Below are 19,505 nucleotides of genomic sequence, written 5' to 3'. Positions count from 1 at the left end.
TTGTCTGTGGGAGGGATTCTGCCGTTCCCCATCCCCCACCTCCCAATGCCAGACACACGCCAGTGTCTGAGATGTTTTCAGTGGTCACACTGAGTGGGGCTGCTCCTGGCTTCTCGAGGCTGGAGGCCAGGGGTGTAGTTGAGCATCCTCCAGTGCCTTGGACTTCATCCCAGTGCCAGCCCCCCAACCCCAACCAAGAGCAGCCAGCAACCCTCTTCTCTAGGTCTGTGGGGAAGCAGACGGTGCATGCCCTGATTGACAAGCTCAGTTTCCTATATGGTGCAAGAAGGTCATCATGGACGCAGTGGCTTGAAACCACACTCCCTTCTCCCACAGTCTCTTTCATCGGCCACTTTCACTGGGTGGAAGTCAAGGTGTCGGCAGGGCTGTTTTCCTTCGGGAAGCTCTCGGGAAGGGTTCATTTCCTGGCCTTTCTAGCCTCTGGAGACCTCCTGCTTCCCTTGCCTCCTGCTTCCTGCCTTGAAACACTCCCTCCAGCTTCCCGCTTCTGTCGTGACACGTCCTGGTCCTTCTTCTGTGTCACACCCCCCTCCGCTCCCCTCTTATTAGGACACTTGTGAGTATACGTGTCCCCTCTCCCCCAGTCATCCAAGACAATCTCTGCCTCTCAAGATCCTTGACTTGCTCACACCTGCGCAGTCTCTTTGGCTATAGAAGGTAACAACATTCACAGGTTGCAGGGGTATTAAGACGTATCTCTGGGGGCTGATAGTCAGCACGTCAGGCTTCCCAGGGGGCACAGTGGTAAAGAACCTGTTGGCTGCCAACGGAGGAGAAGCAAGAGATGTGGGTTCCATCCCTGGGTCGGGAAGATCCCCTGGAGGAGGGCATGGCGACCCGCTCCAGTGTTCTTGCCTGGAGAGTCCCAAGGACAGAGGAGCCTGGAGGGCTACAGTCCATGGGGTGGCAGAGAGTCAGACACAACTTGAGCTTGCATGCACACGCGTTCAGCCTTTCACAGGGGCCCTCTTCTTCCTTTCCCAGTCCCCAGTTTTTCTCCAGGGGTTTTTCCACCTGTAGACTCTTAACATGCTTTCTCCTTCTGTCCTGGGTGTTTTCAGAGAGGCAGGGTCTGAAGGGCAAGGCGGCGTGTTGGAGTCCTGTCTAACCAGCTCCTAGTGGCCATAGCAACGGGCAGGAAAACATTCGAATGGGAAAAGCCCGGGTCGGTGGCGGGGGTTGGGGAGCGGGGTGGAGGCAGGTGGGGAGGGGACCCGACCCTGGAGTTAGCAGCTGCCTTAACCTGGAGAATGATGCTGGGGGGAGAGGCAGGGAAGCCGAACAGGCGTCTCAACCACTGTCAGCTTCCTAACCCCCCCACCCCGCCCCCGCATCTGGGTTTCTAAGTGATCTTTCAGATCTCCAGGTGCCCGCTAATCTGCTGGCCCAGTGCCTTTCTCTAGGCTAACAGAGGTGTGTCTTTGGCCAAATACGAACGCTCGACCCAGAAGGGTTTGGTGTGGGGCGAGGGTGTGTCCGGCTCTGCTGAGCTGGTCCTAACCTCGTTCTCCTCCCCTGGGTGGAGGCTCTCATTTCCACCCTCCCGTCCCCAGCCCTCGGCCCCCTCGGCTGGGTCTGTGGGGTTAGGATGAGTCGGGCGGTGGGGGCGCCGTGGTGTGTTTGGCTTTTTGTTTTGTTTTGCGCATGCCTCCCGACGTTCCCCTCTGTGTTTAATGTCCCGGTGCGAGTGCGTGCGGTTGCCCGGAGACGAGAAGGAAGTCCCTGAGTGATTCACCGGCAGCTGCCAATTCATTTGCTCGCCCTGTGCGTCTCCCTGGGGAAAGGCCTTCTCCCTGGTCCTCTCCGGTTCAGCTCAGACAGCTGCTGGTGTCTGAGGAGGGGAAATGTGGAAATCAGAAAGTTTAGCAGGACTTTGGGGCTGTTGGGGGCGTTTCGGGGTCCCAGGGAGTGTCGGAAGGGAGAGACTTCCGGTCTCCCTCTTGGCCGCCTGGAGCCCCAGGGTGCCTCTGTGAAGGCTGCTGCGCTGGCTTTTGGGGAGCTGACTCCTGCCTGCACACTCTCTCCTTCCACAGTGCTCCTGCAGGCAAACGTCTTGAAGCATCTTCTCCCTCCCCCAGGCACTTATGGGAACGTCTTGCCATCTCTGACCATCAGCACCCCTCTCTCTGGCTTCATCGCAGCCCACACATCCCCACCTGGTGTTTAGCCCAAGCACCCAGGAAGGAGAGCTCCCTCGCGCCAGGCTGAGCCGTGACCTCACAGGACCATGGAGGGGCAGAGGGGCCGGTTGGTCCTCCTGCACCCAGAGTCCATGCATGTCCCTCTGATGCTGAGGTCCTTCCGGCCTCAGCTGTGTCAGTTGTTGCCTCTCTGCTGTGGCCCACAGGAGCGGAGCGTGCCTGTCTGGTTTCTGTCTGCCTTCTCAGCATCTCATCCCACATGGTGCTTGTGAACGAGCAGATTTGCAGGTGATTTCTCACGGGCTGGCGGTGATGGAGTCAGAGATGGGGGAGCCCAGATTCATCTGCATTCGTAACTGTGTGTGGGCTTAGACTCTCAGTCATGTCCGACTCTGTGCGACCCCATGGACTGTAGCCCCCCAGGCTCTTCTGTCCAGGGGGATTCTCCATGGAAGAACACTACAGTGGGTTGCCATTCCCTCCTCCAGGGGATCTTCCCGACCCAGGGATTGAACTCGCATCTCCTGTGTTGGCAGACGGACTCTTTGCTGCTGAGCCACCTAGGAAGCCCAATGCTGCTTCTAAAAGCAGTATTTTAGTTAAGGGGGAGAAAAGGCCTGTTTATACTGTTCAAGTTTCCCTGGTGGCTCAGATGGTTAAACAAAAAATCCCCCTGCCAATGCTGGACACCCAGGTTTGATCCTGGAAAGATCCCTTCCCAACCCAGGGATCCAACCCAGGTCTCCCACATTGCAGGCGGATCCATTATCAGCTGAGCCACGAGGAAAGCCCATGAATACTGGAATGGGTGGCCTATCCCTTCTCCAGAGGAACTTCCCGACCCAGGAATTGAAAGGGGGGTCTCCTGCATTGCGGGTGGATTCTTTACCAGCTGAGCCACCAGGGAGGGTCTCGGCAATTTTAAGATGAGGAAGTCCCCTGAGGGCATTTCGTGGTACTCAGTGTATTTGTGGCTCAGAAACGGGGAGTTAGGTGGGGGAGTGGGAAGCGAGGAAAGCGTAAGTCCAAGTCCATCTTCACACATTTACAGTCTGCAGTGCAGAAGGGAAATGCGTTACATCGTATTTTTCCACTTCCTCCCCTATGCACTCTGGATCATCTCCTAATTTATTGTTGAGGGTCTCTTGAGAAGCGGGTGACAGAGGATGAGATGGTGGGTTGGCATCATGGACTCAATAGACACGAGTTTGAGAAAACTCTGAGAGACAGTGAAGGACAGGGAAGCCTGGTGTGCTGCAGTCCATGGGGTTGCAGAGAGTCAGAGACCTGAGCGACTGAACAGCAACCTGTGAAAGCAGGGGGAACTTCCAGCTGAAGTGACCCTCAGGCTTAAGGACCAGGTGCCTGTCATCCTGTACGGAGCAGCGTGGTCCCTCTGTGCCTCAGTTTCTTCATCTGTAAAAACTGGGTGATCTGACCCCTCCATGCTCCTGCCCCCATGGCTCACAAGCTGAAAAACAGAACTGTCCAGAACTGTTCTTCTGAGCTGTATTTGGTTTTTAAAATCAGCCATGGTGTAGTGGTAAGGCTTGTGTGAGGGTTCCCAGCAATGATTCAGTGTACAGATTGGTCGCTCTGTCATGTCCGACACTTTGCGACCCCATGAATTGCAGCACGCCAGGCCTCCCTGTCCATCACCAACTCCCGGAGTTTACCCAGACTCACGTCCATCGAGTCAGTGATGCCATCCAGCCATCTCATCCTCTGTCGTCCCCTTCTCCTCCTGCCCCCAATCCCTCCCAGCATCAGGGTCTTTTCCAATGAGTCAACTCTTCGCATGAGGTAGCCAAAGTACTGGAGTTTCAGCCTCAGCCTCAGTCCTTCCAGTGAACACCCAGGACTGGTATCCTTCAGAATGGACTGGTTGGATCTCCTTGCAGTCCAAGGGACTCTCAAGAGTCTTCTCCAACACCACAGTTCAAAAGCATCAATTCTTCAGCATTCAGCTTTCTTCACAGTCCAACTCTCACATCCATACATGACTACTGGAAAAACCATAGCCTTGCCTAGACGGACCTTTGTTGGCAAAGTAATGTCTCTGCTTTTCAATATGCTATCTAGATTGGTCATAACTTTCCTTCCAAGGAGTAAGCGTCTTTTAATTTCATGGCTGCAGTCACCATCTGCGGTGATTTTGGAGCCCAGAAAAATAAAGTCTGACACTATTTCCACTGTTTCCCCATCCATTTGCCATGAAGTGATGGAACCAGATGCCATGATCTTCGTTTTCTAAATGTTGAGCTTTAAGCCAACTTTTTCACTCTCCTCTTTCACTTTCATCAAGAGGCTCTTCAGTTCTTCTTCTCTTTCTGCCGTAAGGGTGGCATCATCTGCATATCTGAGGTTATTGATATTTCTCCTGGCAATCTTGATTCCAGCTTGTGCTTCTTCCAGTCCAGCGGTTCTCATGATGTACTCTGCATATAAGTTAAATAAGCAGGGTGACAATATACAGCCTTGACGTACTCCTTTTCCTATTTGGAAGCAGTCTGTTGTTCCATGTCCAGTTCTAACTGGTGCTTCCTGACCTGCATATAGGTTTCTCAAGAGGCAGGTTAGGTGGTCTGGTATTCCCATCTCTTTCAGAATTTTCCACAGGTTATTGTGATCCACACAGTCAAAGGCTTTGGCATAGTCAATAAAGCAGAAATAGATGTTTTTCTGGAACTCTCTTGCTATTTCCATGATCCAGCGGATGTTGGCAATCTGATCTCTGGTTCCTCTGCCTTTTCTAAAACCAGCTTGAACATCAGGAAGTTCACTGTACACGTATTGCTGAAGCCTGGCTTGGAGAATTTTGAGCATTACTTTACTAGCGTGTGAGATGAGTGCAATAGTGCAGTAGTTTGAGCATTCTTTGGCATTGCCTTTCTTTGGGATTGGAATGAACACTGACCTTTTCCAGTCCTGTGGCCACTGCTGAGTTTTCCATATTTGCTGGCATATTGAGTGCAGCACTTTCACAGCATCATCTTTCAGGATTTGAAAGAGCTCAACTGGAATTCCATCACCTCCACTAGCTTTGTTTGTAGTGATGCTTTCTAAGGCCTACTTGACTTCACATTCCAGGATGTCTGGCTCTAGGTCAGTGATCACACCATCGTGATTATCTGGGTCATGAAGATCTTTTTTGTACAGTTCTTCTGTGTATTCTTGCCACCTCTTCTTAATATCTTCTGCTTCTGTTAGGTCCATACCATTTCTGTCCTTTATCGAGCCCATCTTTGCATGAAATGTTCCCTTGGTATCTCTAATTTTCTTGAAGAGGTCTCTAGTCTTTCCCATTCTGTTGTTTTCCTCTATTTCTTTGCATTGTTCGCTGAGGAAGGCTTTCTTATCTCTTCTTGCTATTCTTTGGAACTCTGCATTCAGATGCTTATATCTTTCCTTTTCTCCTTTGCTTTTTGCTTCTCTTCTTTTCACAGCTATTTGTAAGGCCTCCCCAGACAGCCATTTTGCTTTTTTGCATTCCTTTTCCATGGGGATGGTCTTGATCCCTGTACACTGGAGACAGGGATTCAGTGTACAGAGTTCCTTGAACAGTATGTGTTAGTCACTTAGTCATGTCCGACTGTTTCTGACTCCATGGACTATAGCCTGCCAGGCTCCATTCTCCATGGAATTCTCCAGGCAAGAATACTGGAGTGGTTTGCCATTTCCTTCTCCAGGACATCTTCCCAACCCAGGGATCAATCCCGGATCTTCTGCATTGGCAGGTGGATTTTTTACCATCTGAGCTGCAAAGGAAACTTGAACAGTATAAACAGGCCTTTTCCCTGCCTTAGCTAAAATACTGCTTGAAGGAACGTTGGGCCACCCAGGTGGCTCAGCAGTAAAGAATCTGCCTGCCAGCGCAGGAGATGTGAGTTCGATCCCTGGGTTGGGAAGATACCCTTGGAGAAGGAGATGCAACCCACTCCATTATTCTTGCCTGGGAAATGCTATGGACAGAGGAGCCTGGCAGGCTACAGTTGTTGGGGTCACAAAGAGCCGGACACGACCGAGCAACTGAAGAACAACAACAGTGTTCTATTCAGTAGCTAGAACATTCTGGATTAAAGGCAGTAAGGTGATGTTCGTTGTTCAAATTCCTCCATTGAAAGGACAGAATGCAGAGTCTCACTGTGTTGCTGTTTTTTTGTCCACAGGCCTGGGAGGCAGGACAGGTGGAGAACTGTTCCTCTCGCCCACAGTCCCCACCAGGAACCTCAGTGTAACCATGAAGACCCCAAGGAGCTAAGATGGGACCTTCTCTTAAGAGGCAAGTGCTCTGGATTGGAATGAGAAGTCTTATTTTGGAGAATGGACTTCCCTGGTGGCTCAGTTGGTAAAGAATCTGCCTGCAACATAGGAGACCCAGGTTTGATCCCTGGGTCAGGAAGATACCGTGGAGAAGGAAATGGCTACCCACTCCAGAATTCTTGTCCCATGGACAGAGGAGCTCGGCAGGTTACAGGTCCATGGGGTTGCAAAGAATTGGACGCAACTGAGTGACTAACACACACACGCTTTCTGGAGGCTAAAGGAGCTTCTGGATTTAAGAAGATGTTTGAGAGAAGGCAAAGAACCTCGGCCTGAGGAATCCTGTGTGTGTTGACCTGTGTGAACAGGAGGCCACCTCCAGCTGAAGGGGAAGCCGTGACCGTGGACCTTATAACTTCTTCTGCTGGTGCCTGGTCTTCAGACCATCCCCCACCAGTCCTTGGAAACCAGAGGGTTTTCTCCTGCATTCTTTTATTCTCGCCACCTCCCACGTCTGCTGAGCCTTCGGACTCAGCAGTTCTCTTACTCCATCACTTCTCAGCTGGATATAGAGCAAAAAGTTCACTACACGTAAGTCTACTGATCTTACATTTTGCTCCTTCTGAAAAAGCTGGTGTTTGCATGTTGCTGTACAAGCAGCCTTGGAAGAGCATCCCTCCTCATTGTATGTGTGTGGGGTCTGGCCCCACAGGCTCCAACATGATGCAGGTCTGTGCAGAAATTCTTCAGGCTGTAAAGATGCTAGGGCGTTGGAGGGGCCCTCGCAGGGAGCTGGATCCTGAAGGCTGGCGTCACCCACGTTCACCTTCTCGGTTTGGATTGCACACAGGTGCACGTCTGGAGGAGCAGAACACGGACACGTCTTCTGTTGACACAGATGCGTGATCAGCTCCCAGAGGGGCAGTCGGAGTCCACGTCAGAACACCGTGCTTCGTTACAGACTATCCAGCGGCCAGAGTTGATGGTGTTTCTAGAGGACCCCTTCTTTCCAGTGTGTCCGGACCATAGATGGGGCCCCACAAAACCCAAGTCCTGTTGATGAAGTGAACCTTTTCTGTTGAGAACAAAACAGCTCATGATGAAACAAAAATAATACAGCCACTGGAAACAATGGAAAATAGACTGTGGGATGTGTGTGTGTGTGTGTGTGTGTGTGTCACACGTTTGTATAAAATAAGAGCCAAGAAGAAAATTTCTGCATCTTAGCTAGACAGACTAAGAGCTAAAAACTCTTGGGGTGGTGTTGTCTGGAGAGTGAAGGAGTTGGCTGGAAGACTTCCTGAAATTCCTTTGACCTCTAGGGTCCCGTAAAATATCAGGGGCGTGTAAACTGGGCCGAAGTGTGTGCTTTCTGTCTGAAGTCTCCTGGATAACCTTCGAGGTCAGCTCAGATGCTGTTGACTCGGAACTCCCCTCCCCCAATTCCCTTCCCTTTCCAGACACGGGCTTTATCTGGGATAAGGCAGCGGAACTTGGTAGTGGTAGTGGGGGAGAGAGAAGGAGGTTGCGCCAGCCACAGTTTGGGGGTGCTCTCGACAAGTGGGAACAACCAGAAGGCAAATTACAGGTTCTTCCCAGGTGAGTGAAAGCCAGGCTTTCGGGAGCGCATGCCATCCTGAAGTTGTTGCTTCTTGTCAGAGGATCAAGGCTTTATCTCTTCTGCTGAAAGACAGGCTTAAGCATCTCATCTAACCCTGCTCATCTTGTTTGGTGGCCCCGGTGGGGGGCAGGGGTGTACGGAGGTCATCACCTACTAGGGTAGAGATGAGCACGCAAGCATCTAGAAAAGACTCTGTCACTGCACACCTGTCGAGATAAAGACCCAACCTCCTGCACGTGTGTCTTTCCCTCTGTCCTGAATTTCCGTGCCTTCACTGCTGTTGAAGGAACACTGGCCAGCTCCTGGGGTGTCATTGTTCTTTTTTTTTTTTAAAAAGGACTCATTTCAGATGTTTCCCTCATTTTTATACCCCACATGTGGTCATTGGTTCCAGAAGAAGTCCCACTGTGGTGCCAAAAGCAGAAGTTTCCTCTTTTCCCCTCTTTTCTTCTCTTCTCATCCACGTCGAATCCCAGATCCCCAGAGCCTGAAGTGGTCTAGAGATCTAGATCTACCCTCGACTAGTGCAGGAATCCCGTTTCCAGCATCGGATGCGGGATGGGCAGGCCGTGGGGGAGGCAGCCTTTCTGGCAGCTTGAGAGAGACCTGGGAGAGAAGGTTGGATGATGTTCAGCCTTAGGGGGGACAGCAGAATTCCAAGGAGTACTTCATCCACGTGTGTCAATTTCTTCATCCGATAGTGAGCCAAAGGCATCTCATTTCTGGGTCCGGCTGTGTGTCTTACGCTGATAAAAAAGCAGAGAGGAGGGAGACAAGGAGACCTGAGTTTTTGTCCCAGGAAGTCCCACTTCTCAGCTCTTTCCATGTAAAATGAGGGAGTCACATCACACGTTCCCCAAAACCCCTTCTAGCCATGTCATCCACAGTTGCCATATGGAAGGATAGAGTTCATGACTTAAAAATTTTGCTATTTTTTTTTCTCTCTGGCTCAAGTCCTAGCCTTAATTTCCTTTTCCCTTAAGTTTTTAAAAAGTATCCAGCAGTTGTTTGTCTATCTGATGATTTATTTTTTGGTTGCGTCTCATGGCGTGTGGGATCTTTGTTCCTTGACCAGGGATTGAACTCTCACCTCTTGCAATGGAAGCAAAGAGTTTTAATGACTGGACCTCCAGGGCAGTCCCCAGGTTGATTTCAGCTTGCTCCAAGCTCATGTATAAGTCACTCAAGCCTTTTTCTCCAGGTCTCAGTTTTTCCCATCAATAAAATGGGAGAGGAAGGGGGTGGTCTTAATGGTCCTCCAAGTTCTCCTCCTGTGTGTCCCGTTCTAAGCCTTGTCTGACGCAGCCCATGGCTGACGGGTAACTCTTGCTTTGCCTTCGGCCACACCAGCCAGAGACAGGGCTGTCTTAGAAAGTCCATTACCAACGACTCCTTCAAAGCCGTTTGTACTTGTCAGTGCACCGAGCAAGAGTTTGTCGAAGGAGAAGGCAAATAGACATACAGACTGATGACAGGCCAGGGGGAGGGGGCCCGCTGTTTGCCCGGGGTGACTGGGAGGCAGAGAAAAAACCTGCCTGCCGTCTTGACCAATAAATAAAAACTGGGAGCTCTGCGTGGCTAAAACTATAGGGGATTTATTAGCTTGCTCAGGGAAAGGCAAATATTGAGCCTTACGTTGGCCCGGCCTGGGACTTGCCTTTTGGCATTTGTATGCTGTCCGGCACCCATCACCGTGTACTCCAGGTTATCGGGTTCTGTCGAAGGGTTTTTTTAAAAGGATTTTTTCCGTCTCCTTCTTCTTTCCTTCCTCCTTGCCTGCCCCCTCGCCCCCACCCCCCAGCTCCCACCTTCTCCGATAGCTCAGCCCTGGGCTTCAGCGAGGCGGGGAAAACACCATGGAAGCCTTGTTGTCCTGGGTGTGAGGCGCCTGTGTTCAGGGCTCCAGCTGCCCAGGGGGTTTACCGTGGCCATGGCTTGGGGCTGCAAACCCGCCAGGTGGTCCTTGGGGGGTCTCCTCCCTCCTCCGCCCTGAGCGCTTCAGAAGTCAGGTCCCAGGCAGTTGGGCGAAGCTCGTGCCTCTCATTAAAATAAGCATCACCACCACCACTGGAAAAAAAGACACAGACCTCCTGGTTTCTAAGTTTTTCACAGTGAACATGTGATTTCGGCCTGAAATGCCCAACGGTGAACTGACCGGGCTTGTCACTCTCCACGTGAGGCTGGCTGGGACCTGGGACACTGCTGTACCTAGACAGCATCTCCTCCAGCAACAAAAGACAGAGAGACGGTAAGGACTAGACATGACTGTGATGTGCAGCTGGGGCAAATGCTGGACAGTAACATAACAGAAAGGCTCAAAAGCCAACTGCCACTTCTGAGGCATCTGGAGCAAAAGCAGGGTGTGGAGAGCAAACGCAGGGTCCTGCACGTGTCCCCTGCACACAGCACCTCCCAGGTTTGCCCACCCAGGCCCCGCTCTGCCTGACCCCTGGACCTGCCTCCTGCCCTCGCCCCATGGAAGGAGCCAGCTCCCTCCACTTGGGGAACAAGCAAGGGGCCTGTTACTTGTTTTCATTGCCCACTGCTGTAGCAGGAGCCCGAATAAAGCTTGCCTGAATTTCTTGTCTGGTCTGTCATCAATTGCTGTTGATCGGGTAAGGCCAAGAACCCGTGGAGATATCCAGTCCCCAGGGGATGGACAGACACCCAGTCTCTCCAGTTTCCAAGAATGAGCCTCAGCGGAACCAAACTAGCTGGCATGTTCTTTACCCTATGCTGGAAACATCTTCAGTCTGAAGCGCTGCAGCTCCAGGTACCCAGGCAGAGATCCACATGCCCAGGCAGAGAGCCAGGTGCCCAGGTAGAGATCCAGGTGCCCAGGCAGAGATCCAGGCACTCAGGTACAGATCCAGGTGCCCAGGTAGAGATCCAGGTGCCCAGATCGAGATTCAGGTACTCAGGTAGAGATCCAGATATCCAGATCAAGATCCAGGTACTCAGGTAGAGATCCAGGTACTCAGGTCTCCTTGATGGTGGTCCCTGATACCCACCCGCTGTGGGGTACAGCATACCAATGCACATTGCTCCATGTCAGACGCCCAAGGCCCTTTTCTAGGCCACCCTGCTAGCCATCCGTGGAGAAGACTTGGTCCCAGCCCACCCGGATATAGCAGTTCCCCACTACTACTCATGCGGTCAAGAGCTGGGAAATGTTCTGGAATTGCTTAATTAGGAAAGCTCCTTTCACACTCCAGTGGTGATTTTTGATTGAACTCAGCATGAGTTTTAATCCTCTGGCAGTTCTTCCTGGATGAGTCTATGTTGGGCAGCCAGGCTACTGAAATCCTGTGCATCCTTAAAGGTCGTTTCAAATGCTGCCTGCTCTAGGAAGCCTTCCTGGGTTTATTATTCCCTCTCAATCGGTTGTGATCTCCCACTCTGTCACATTCTCTTAAAGCATCTGGCATTGGCTAGGGACCCCAAAAAGAATAAGTTTGAAAGTGTAAGAGGTGACCCAGTTTCTGCTTTTATGAGAGAAACAGAGTATTGAGAGAAAAAAAGTTTAAAACAAGTTCAGAATAAGCACAGTAAATGACACAAAAAATGGTATGGTAAGGAAAGGGCGATCAGCATTTTGGGGTCCCTGGCCAAAGCCAAGGTCACTGGAGACCTGCAGTTCAGAAGTCTTGAGTCGTAGCCTCATGGCTTTTACCCGGTAGGTATACAAGGAAGATGTGGAGTTGATTTTCTGTATTCATGATCTGTTACTGTATGTCCCACTAAACTTGCCTGGTGTTTTTTTGTTTTTTTGACTGCCTATTAATCAATAAAGTGTTTCCTGAACAGCAGAAAAACTGTGCTTGTTCCTTGATTGGTTGGTTTTTCTGCAGAATCTCTTCTTGAAATAGAATATGCCTGCTTTTTGCCAGTTATCTGAGAGCTAGGGCCATTTTTAGGGGCTTCCCAGGTGGCACTGTTGGTAAAGAACCCTGCTGCCAATGCAGGAGACATAAGAGACACAGGTTTGATCCCCGGGTCAGGAAGATCTCCTGGAGGAGGGCATGGCAACCCACTCCAATATTCTTGCCTGGAGAATTCCATGGACAGAGGAGCCTGGTGGGCTACAGCCCATAGGATCACAGAGAGTCAGACACGACCACAGCAACTTAGCATGCATGCAGAGTGATTTTTAAGATAGGAAAGAAAAAATTTAAATCAGAAGTTTAGATCAGAATTTCTAAAGAATTTCTCTGTGTCTAATAGGGAGAGAAATGGAAGAAAAGCACAAGACACGTGGGGTGTCCTTTGCCTTTAGGATCTTACAGTCTGGTTGGACAAGAACCGCACATATAAAACCATCAATTGCATTCGCCAAATAAACTCACGGTTAGTACTCCTGGAGAATCTGGGTGGATGGTGCTGCCTGCCTGCTCTCCATCCCATCATGAATGTTTCCAGCAACAGAGAAGTTGGACAATGGTGACCAGATTCCCTGCTAAAGGGGATGGACTTCCTAGGTCCAAGGGCACACACTCCTGAGGAATGGTCCTTCCTAGGTCCAAGGGCTTAACATTGGAGGACAGAAAGCAGAGAAAGAGACATCACTCTAGAGCAAGCAGACCCAAGGAGAGAAGACACTGCTCCCGTTTGTCATCTGATTAACCAGCCTTTCTGTGGGGCGGGGAGCAGAAAGAGAGGCAGAAGTTTCTGTTTTGGGGAAGAGAAGAACTCAAAGACCACCCCCTCTTCTTCACACAGATGAGTAAAGTTAGAATTTGGATGAAGTGGGTGTCATCTGTGGGCTCTGGTCACCAGGACCAATATCAAACGTTCAAGAAATGATAAGACACTTGGCCAAGCAAAACCAAGCAGTTCAGAAAATAATGCACGCAGACGCAGAGAACAGACAGGTGGGCCCAGGGAGGGAAGGGGGAGGGCGGGGTGAATTGAGGGAGTAGCGTTGACATAAACACTGCCATGTGTAACAGAGAGAGCTAGTGGGAAGCTGCTGTATAGCCCAGGGAGCTCACCTGGGTGATGACCTTGCAGGGTGGGTGGGAGGGAGGCTCAGGAGGGAGGGGAGAACACACACATATAGCTGATTCACTGTTCATTGTACATCAGAAACTAACACAACAGAGTAAAGCAATTATACTCCAAAAAAAGAAAAGAATACAGCCCAATGTCTTACAGGGCGATAGGGTTTGAAAGCTCTTGGCAATGCTTCTCACGTGAATCTCACAGCAACGCTGTGAGATGGTATTAAGACCTTGTTGTCATGGGTGATGAGAGTTAGGTGAGGGAGATTGAATGACTTGCCCTAAAGCACATCCTGTAAGGTCCCTGCCCTAAGGACAGTGTCACAGTTTCTCTGTGCAAACTGTATCAGTCACGGCAGGCTGCTGTGACAAAACAGCCCGGAATCTCCGTTGCTTTGTCTAAGGCATCTTCCCTGTTCATTTCTCAGGAGGATGTGCGCTGGCAGTTGTGGAAGCAGGATGCTCTTTTTATGCACATATTCAGAAACCCAGCTTCCTGCCTTACGGCACCACCTGAGCTCTAGCAGTGACACTTCTGGGGGGTATCTTAGCCTCATCTTTGAGCGGCTTCGTAGGGTTTAGATGAGTTATTCCAGGTGTGGCAAAAGAATGACGCCAGGGACACAGCGTTCAATAAACATGGGCTTTTAGCTCTATGCTGGGACCTGTCTGCCACGACTCTGGGCTCACGAGATCTCTGCATCTGTGTGGGAAAAGACTTCAGCTGCGAGCTCCACCGCAACGTCTGCGTTTCCCCAACGTGAACAATCTCCCCAGCTCTGGCAAGCTCTTTCAGCTACATGGTTTGTTTTAACGGTCTAGAACTGAGTTCCAGCGAAGAACACAGATGATAATCCCGGGATACTGGCCCTCGGACAGTGATTCCACTTCCTGGGGCCCCTCAAGACCACGTGAGCTTCATGTGACCCTAATACTGGTCAAGATTTTTCTCCCCAAGGCCAAGTTCTCTCCCAAACCTGCTGAGTGCCTCTACAAACCAAGGAAGCTCTGCAGGATACTCTATCAGACGGACATATCGGGTTCACGGAAACTTTCTGTTGCTTTCTCCCCCCAGGGAGAGGAAAGTTCTGATCTCACAATCCAGGCAGCCTTTCTCCATTTTCACACCTAGATTTCAAATCACACCCTTCTCCTCCACTGCCGCCCAACAAGCTCCCCTCTCAGCTCTCCCCTCCTGCTGGGCGTGGGTTCTTGTAGCTACGAGACCTCCGTTGCCCAAGATTTCTGGCACCGGCTCATGTGTTCCATCTTCAGCTCTGCTGGCACCGCCGGAGAATGGAAAGGCTGGTCTGTTTACAGGACGCGGGGCCAGAGCAGCATTAGAAACTAAGGAGCAAATAAAATGTTGTAAACACATTTCCTTTCCAGTAAGGAGTGTTCCTTGCCGGGTCCTTCAACAGGAACCATTTTTCTCATGTGTTTGGATTAACGCTCATGCTGAGCAATTACCCTGCCCAGGGAGGGGCTCCCTGTTTCCGTTGGCTATTTATTTTGATTTTGGGCACCTCTCCCCGCTTTGAGCATCACACACCTAATAGTAAAGAAACTGGGCTCCATCTCGGGGCCCAGGGAGCAGCCCCTCCCCAGCCTTCCTCTGTCGTCTCTTCCATCACTCTTTCGGCTCCAAACAAGGTGAAGGCCTGGGCTGTGGGGGGAGTTTTGCCCTGGGATGGAAGCCATTCTCCATGGAGAAGGAGGGAAGGAGGTGAAGCAGAGGAGAGAAATGGCTCCAGATAAAAGCTGGAACGTGCACAAAGGGTTGTGTGCGGGTGACTGTCTCTCTGTAAAGGCTCTTCAGCAGAGCCTTCGTGTGAGTTTTCTGCCGGAGCCGAAAGCCATTGATCTCAGGTTTCCTGACTCCAGCAGGTAGCTTATTGTAAAACAGTTCATCCAGAGGGGAAAAAAACACCTTGTTTCAGCATTTTGATTTTTTTTTTTTTTTTCAGTGCTCTGAACCAGACTTGTAAGAAAGGATATAGAGAACACTCCTTCCCCTGCCCACCCCCAGCTCTGAAATAGATTTCACTGGGGGGGAAAAAGAACCAAACAACTTCCAACAATGATTAATCTTGTTTACAAATGCGTTGTGTTATGAAGGGCCCCTGTTTGCTGATTTTTTAAAAAAGAATTTTTATTTAAATATTTTTGGCTGTGCTGGGTCTCTGTGGCCGCGCCGGCTTTTCTGCAGTTGCGGTGGGTGGAGGCTTCTGTCACGTTGCAATGGTGTTTGGGCCTCTCCTCGAGGAGGCTTCTCTTGTCGGAGGCCCCGACTAGGCCTGTGGGCTTCAGGAGCTGCACCTCCCAGGCTCTAGGGCACAGGCTCCATCGTTATGGCGTACGGGCTCAGCTCCTCTGCAGCACGTGGGATCTTCCCGCACCAGGATCGAACCCGTGTCTACCCCCGAGCCACCAGGGGAGCCCCCTATTTACAGATTGCAACCCCCCTCCCCTTCCTCCTTCCCCTCTGCCCCCTGTTTTCCTTCTGTGCAGGGATGGAGGAGGGGAGGCCCGCCCAGTGCTGACCGTGGTCAGTGTGGGGAATCCTCACTTTTAAGTTCATGTCATTTCCCAAATTCCTTGCCTTTGCCGGGTTGCTGCTGTGAACTGATGTTCTTGGAGGTGCTGAATTCAGAGTGGCGGTGAAGAGTGAGCCAAGTGGTGCTGACTCACAGACAAATCATGGGATGACTCTGACTTCGGAGTCCTTAAGGTTGGACTCAGTGGAGGCATCAGGAAGAGGCTGGAGATGGACGGTGAGGTCTGCCGCCCCCCCGCCACAGCTTCTCCATGAACCCCCCAGACTGCAAACGGCCTTCCTGACGGCCACCCCTACACCTCCTCCCAAAGACATCCCAGACGGGTCACCAGGTCACCTGCCCTGGGCTTTACCTGGGTCATGAGTTGGTGACAAAGTGAAGGGCAAAGCGAGACCCTTTCCCCTCTGACGGTTGTGGACTTTCTCACACCTTGTCTTCCAAGGGCGAAAGGCTTCTTCTTCCAGGGGGTGTGAGACCCTCATCAATGAAACCCGGTCGGCACTGGAATGATCCTGGACACGCGTGATAATGAGTGAAAAGTGCAGAACCACGTGCTGAGCCTGGATCCCAAGTGTGCTGCCGGCCCTGTGCCTGGTGGAGGCGAGCCTCGAGTAGGCTTTTCCAGAATCAAGGAGGAGGAACGTCTGAAGATCCACCCCCAAGCTGGTGCCCAGGTCCCCTCAAGAGCAATGGGAGAGTCTCACTTAAAAAAAAAAAAAGATTAGTATTCGGCAATCTGACCCAGTGAGAGACTGTGGTCCTTGTTCATGGACTTTGGTCTGGGGACCTCCGAGGTTCTGGTGGGTCAATTAAGCCACCCAACCTCCCTCGGCAAGTTGGTGGTGAGCAGTGATGGATCAGGCCTCTGGTCTCCACCTGAAACGGGCTTCCCTAGAGAGTACCTCAGGGAGAGGAGGCCCGAGAAGGTGTCTGGGGAACAGGAGGAGGGCTCCAGTGCAGGCAAAATGCTGCAGAAGCAGAATGCATTCATGGTAGCGCTGTGCCTGCCGTCAGGGGTGGGCGCGCGTGCTCCGGGGTCAAGAATGCTTTGAATAAGAGGCGCTGAGGGCGGACCAGCCCTCCACGGGGCCTGCTGGGCTCTCCAGGGATGGGAAGACTTCATCCGGGCTGCAGCCCATCCTCAGTTCTGCTCTATTTAGAACACTTTTCTCTTTTTTTTTTGGTGGAAAGCAGATTGCAGAGGAGGAAAGCACCCAGCCAGGCGGGGAGGAGTCTGGTTCTGCCCTGGCTTCCAGAACTGGGGGTGGAGGGAGGGAGAGGTCAAGGCTGAGACTCAGGGCAGGAGGCACCAGCCACAGCCCGCCCCTGCCCCCCATCTCCTCCTCATCGGCACCTTTTCCCTCCAGCCTGGCAGGCAGCCCTTCTCTGGGCAGAGCTTACAGAGGCAAGGTCACAGAGGGAGACCATTTCCACTCTTACAAGGTGAGATAGGCACGCAACATTTTATTTTATTTTTTTTCCCACAATATTTGAATGTATGTCATAGATTGTCCCATGCATTGTAACAAGACAATCACATCTTGTTACAAAAACCAAAGTCCAAAGGCAAAGAGAAAACCCTTCATGTTGTGCTTTTTTTAAGCATAAGCATTAACTTCCAAGAAGCACCGCCCAAAAGATTATTGATCAGAGTGTCTAAACTACACTCTGAGCAACATCCCAGAATTTTCTGATTGAATTTATTATTTTTTAAATTAATTAATTTATTTTAATTGGAGGCTAATTACAATACTGCGGTGGTTTTTGCCATACATTGACATGAATCAGTCATGGGTATACATGTGTTCCCCATCCTGAACCCCCATTCCACCTCCCTTCCCATCCCATCCGTCAGGGTCATCCCAGTGCACCAGCCCTGAGCACCCTGTCTTATGCATCGAACCTAGGCACTCGACATTTTAAATCCCAGAGTCCCTTTGACAGAAAGCCCCACTGCGGCAAAGACCCGCTTGGGTGAGGAATGCTGCCTGGTGGACTCCGTCCCCCGCCCCCTGCCGTGGAGCCCAGCAACGCAGGAGGCTCTGCCCACTGGGCTCCAGTTGGCATCTCCGACTTCCCTTCTCTGCTGGATTCTTTTGCACGAGGGGCCAGAGTCACTCACCTTCTGGGTCAAGGCAGCTGTGAGATGAACGGCAGCTGTTCCTGGAGAACTTTGAAGCAGCAGTGTTCTGTACCTGATTGTGCATGCGTGTGTGTGTGTGTGCGTGTGTGTGCGTGAGTCGCTTCAGTTGTGTCTGACTCTGCGATCCTATGGACTGTAGCCCACCGGGCTCCTCTGTCCATGAGATTCTCCAGGCAAGAATACTGGAGTGGGTTGCCGTGCCCATCTCCAGAGCATCTTCCCAACCCGGGGATTGAACCCACAGTTCAAGTCTCTTAAGTCTCCTGCATTGGCAGGTGGATTCTTTACTATGAGTGCCACCTGAGAAGCCCTTTATAAGGATTATCCAGCCCCAAATGTCTATAGTGTCAAGATCGAGAAACTTTTTTTTTTAAACCTCCGCTGCCAGATTGAAGGGCTTCCCTGGTAGCTAGCTGGTAAAGAATCCGCCGTCAATGCAGGAGACCGTGGTTTGATTCCTGGGTCAGAAAGATCCCCAGGAGAAGGGAAAGGCTACCCACTCCAGGATTCTGGCCTGGAGAATTCAGTCCACGGGGACTATACAGTCCATGCGGTCGCAAAGAGTCGGACACGACTGAGAGACGTTCTGCCAGGTTGAAACAAACGTGAACCCTCACCTCCCGGCTCTGCATCGCTTTATTTATCAAAGGAGAAAAAGAAATCTGTTATTTTTTCCAAGTGCATTTCCCCCTGTATCTTATCAAGAACCACCAAGTTCAGCACACCCTTGATTAGTCACTTCCATTAACAGTGTTTATTTTGGGGTTTGTGTTTATTTTTTAACGTGGTTGCCCTCATCCCCCTCTCTTCCTTATGCTCTTGTGGTGCCGGCCAGCTTTCCAGCACAATCTTGTCCACCGGGGTCCCCAGTCCCCGAACCCACTGGGCCAGCTCCTGAGGTGGGAGGGCAACCTCTCCGCCCACCCTCCCTCCTTTGGGGGGCTGGGGCTTCCACTCCTGGAGTTTCTCTTAAAGCCGCAATCGGGCAGTTGTCCTCATCCCTCTGATTTCTCGGATACGCTTGAAAATCCTTTTCATTACCGACTCCGCGGACCAGCCGACCCGTGACAGCGCCAAGCCTTTATTCCCGTTCCCGGCCGTCCGCATTCCGTGAAACCAAGGACGCTCAGTGGTTTCCTCCCCTGAGTCAGAGCAGGGAGATTTCTGACTTGTGGGTCTCTGCTGGGTCTCCGCACCCCTCCCCTCCTCACTGCTGGCGGGTCTCTGGGTTCTATTTAAGTGTTTCTGAGTCATGGAGAGCTGATCCCTGCCCCTCCCAAATGGCAGAGAGATTTTGGGGCTTATGACTGAGTACCCAGAGCTCCAGGGAGTCTCTGAACAGCTTTGGCGGTGGTGGTGGGGGTGCTTCCTCTTTGACTGAGCAGCCCTCCCACCATCCCTGGTGCTCCTCCCCAGTTTCAGCAACCACCACGTTCCCCAGGAGGTGACTGACAGAGCCCCCTTCAGCCCAAGGAGTCCCTCCCCAATTTGGGAGGGTCTCATTGCTAGAGTTGGACCTAAGCACTGACCCAAAGTTTGCAGAGAAAACCATGGCACAAGGATGCTTCCTGGCAGGCGAGCTGCTCAGAAGGCCCAGGTACCTTCCCCCTCCCCCAAACTTCTTCCTGGGACGTTTATTTGAATCCCACCAGGGAGGTGGCTACTTTGGGGTATTTATTTGTTTAAACATGGGTGGCTCCTCCAGAGGAAGGTGTCAGGTTTCAAGGTTGGAGAAAGGGTTGCAAACAGAAAGTGGGT

The 19,505-nt window shown here is 51.5% G+C and overlaps 2 long non-coding RNA genes across 10 annotated transcripts in view; one reads left to right on the top strand and one right to left on the bottom strand.

The window, feature by feature from the left end:
* Positions 1 to 11,861, top strand: part of LOC147350980 (uncharacterized) — a 162,085-nt gene extending 150,224 nt beyond the window's left edge. For 6 of the 9 annotated variants that reach the window (XR_015147114.1, XR_015147115.1, XR_015147117.1 and 3 more), the window contains one exon: positions 6,332 to 11,861. This is a non-coding gene — a long non-coding RNA (uncharacterized LOC147350980). The remainder of the gene's footprint in view (positions 1 to 6,331) is intronic. The other 3 variants (XR_015147120.1, XR_015147121.1, XR_015147122.1) reach the window with 1 other exon arrangement.
* Positions 11,862 to 15,172: 3,311 nt separating this feature from the next.
* LOC147350979 (uncharacterized) lies at positions 15,173 to 19,336 on the bottom strand. Its single transcript, XR_015147113.1, has 2 exons — positions 15,957 to 19,336; positions 15,173 to 15,807 (listed from the first exon to the last, which is right to left on the bottom strand). It is a non-coding gene; the product is annotated as an uncharacterized LOC147350979 (long non-coding RNA).
* Positions 19,337 to 19,505: the final 169 nt, after the last annotated feature.

Source organism: Bos grunniens, chromosome 19 (assembly GCF_055505025.1).
Source record: "Bos grunniens cultivar Pamir isolate PY7600 chromosome 19, Bosgru_T2T1.0, whole genome shotgun sequence".
NCBI classification, from domain to species: Eukaryota; Metazoa; Chordata; class Mammalia; order Artiodactyla; family Bovidae; genus Bos; species Bos grunniens.
Note: the sequence above shows the minus strand (reverse complement) of the source record. Positions and strands in the feature narration are given on the sequence as shown.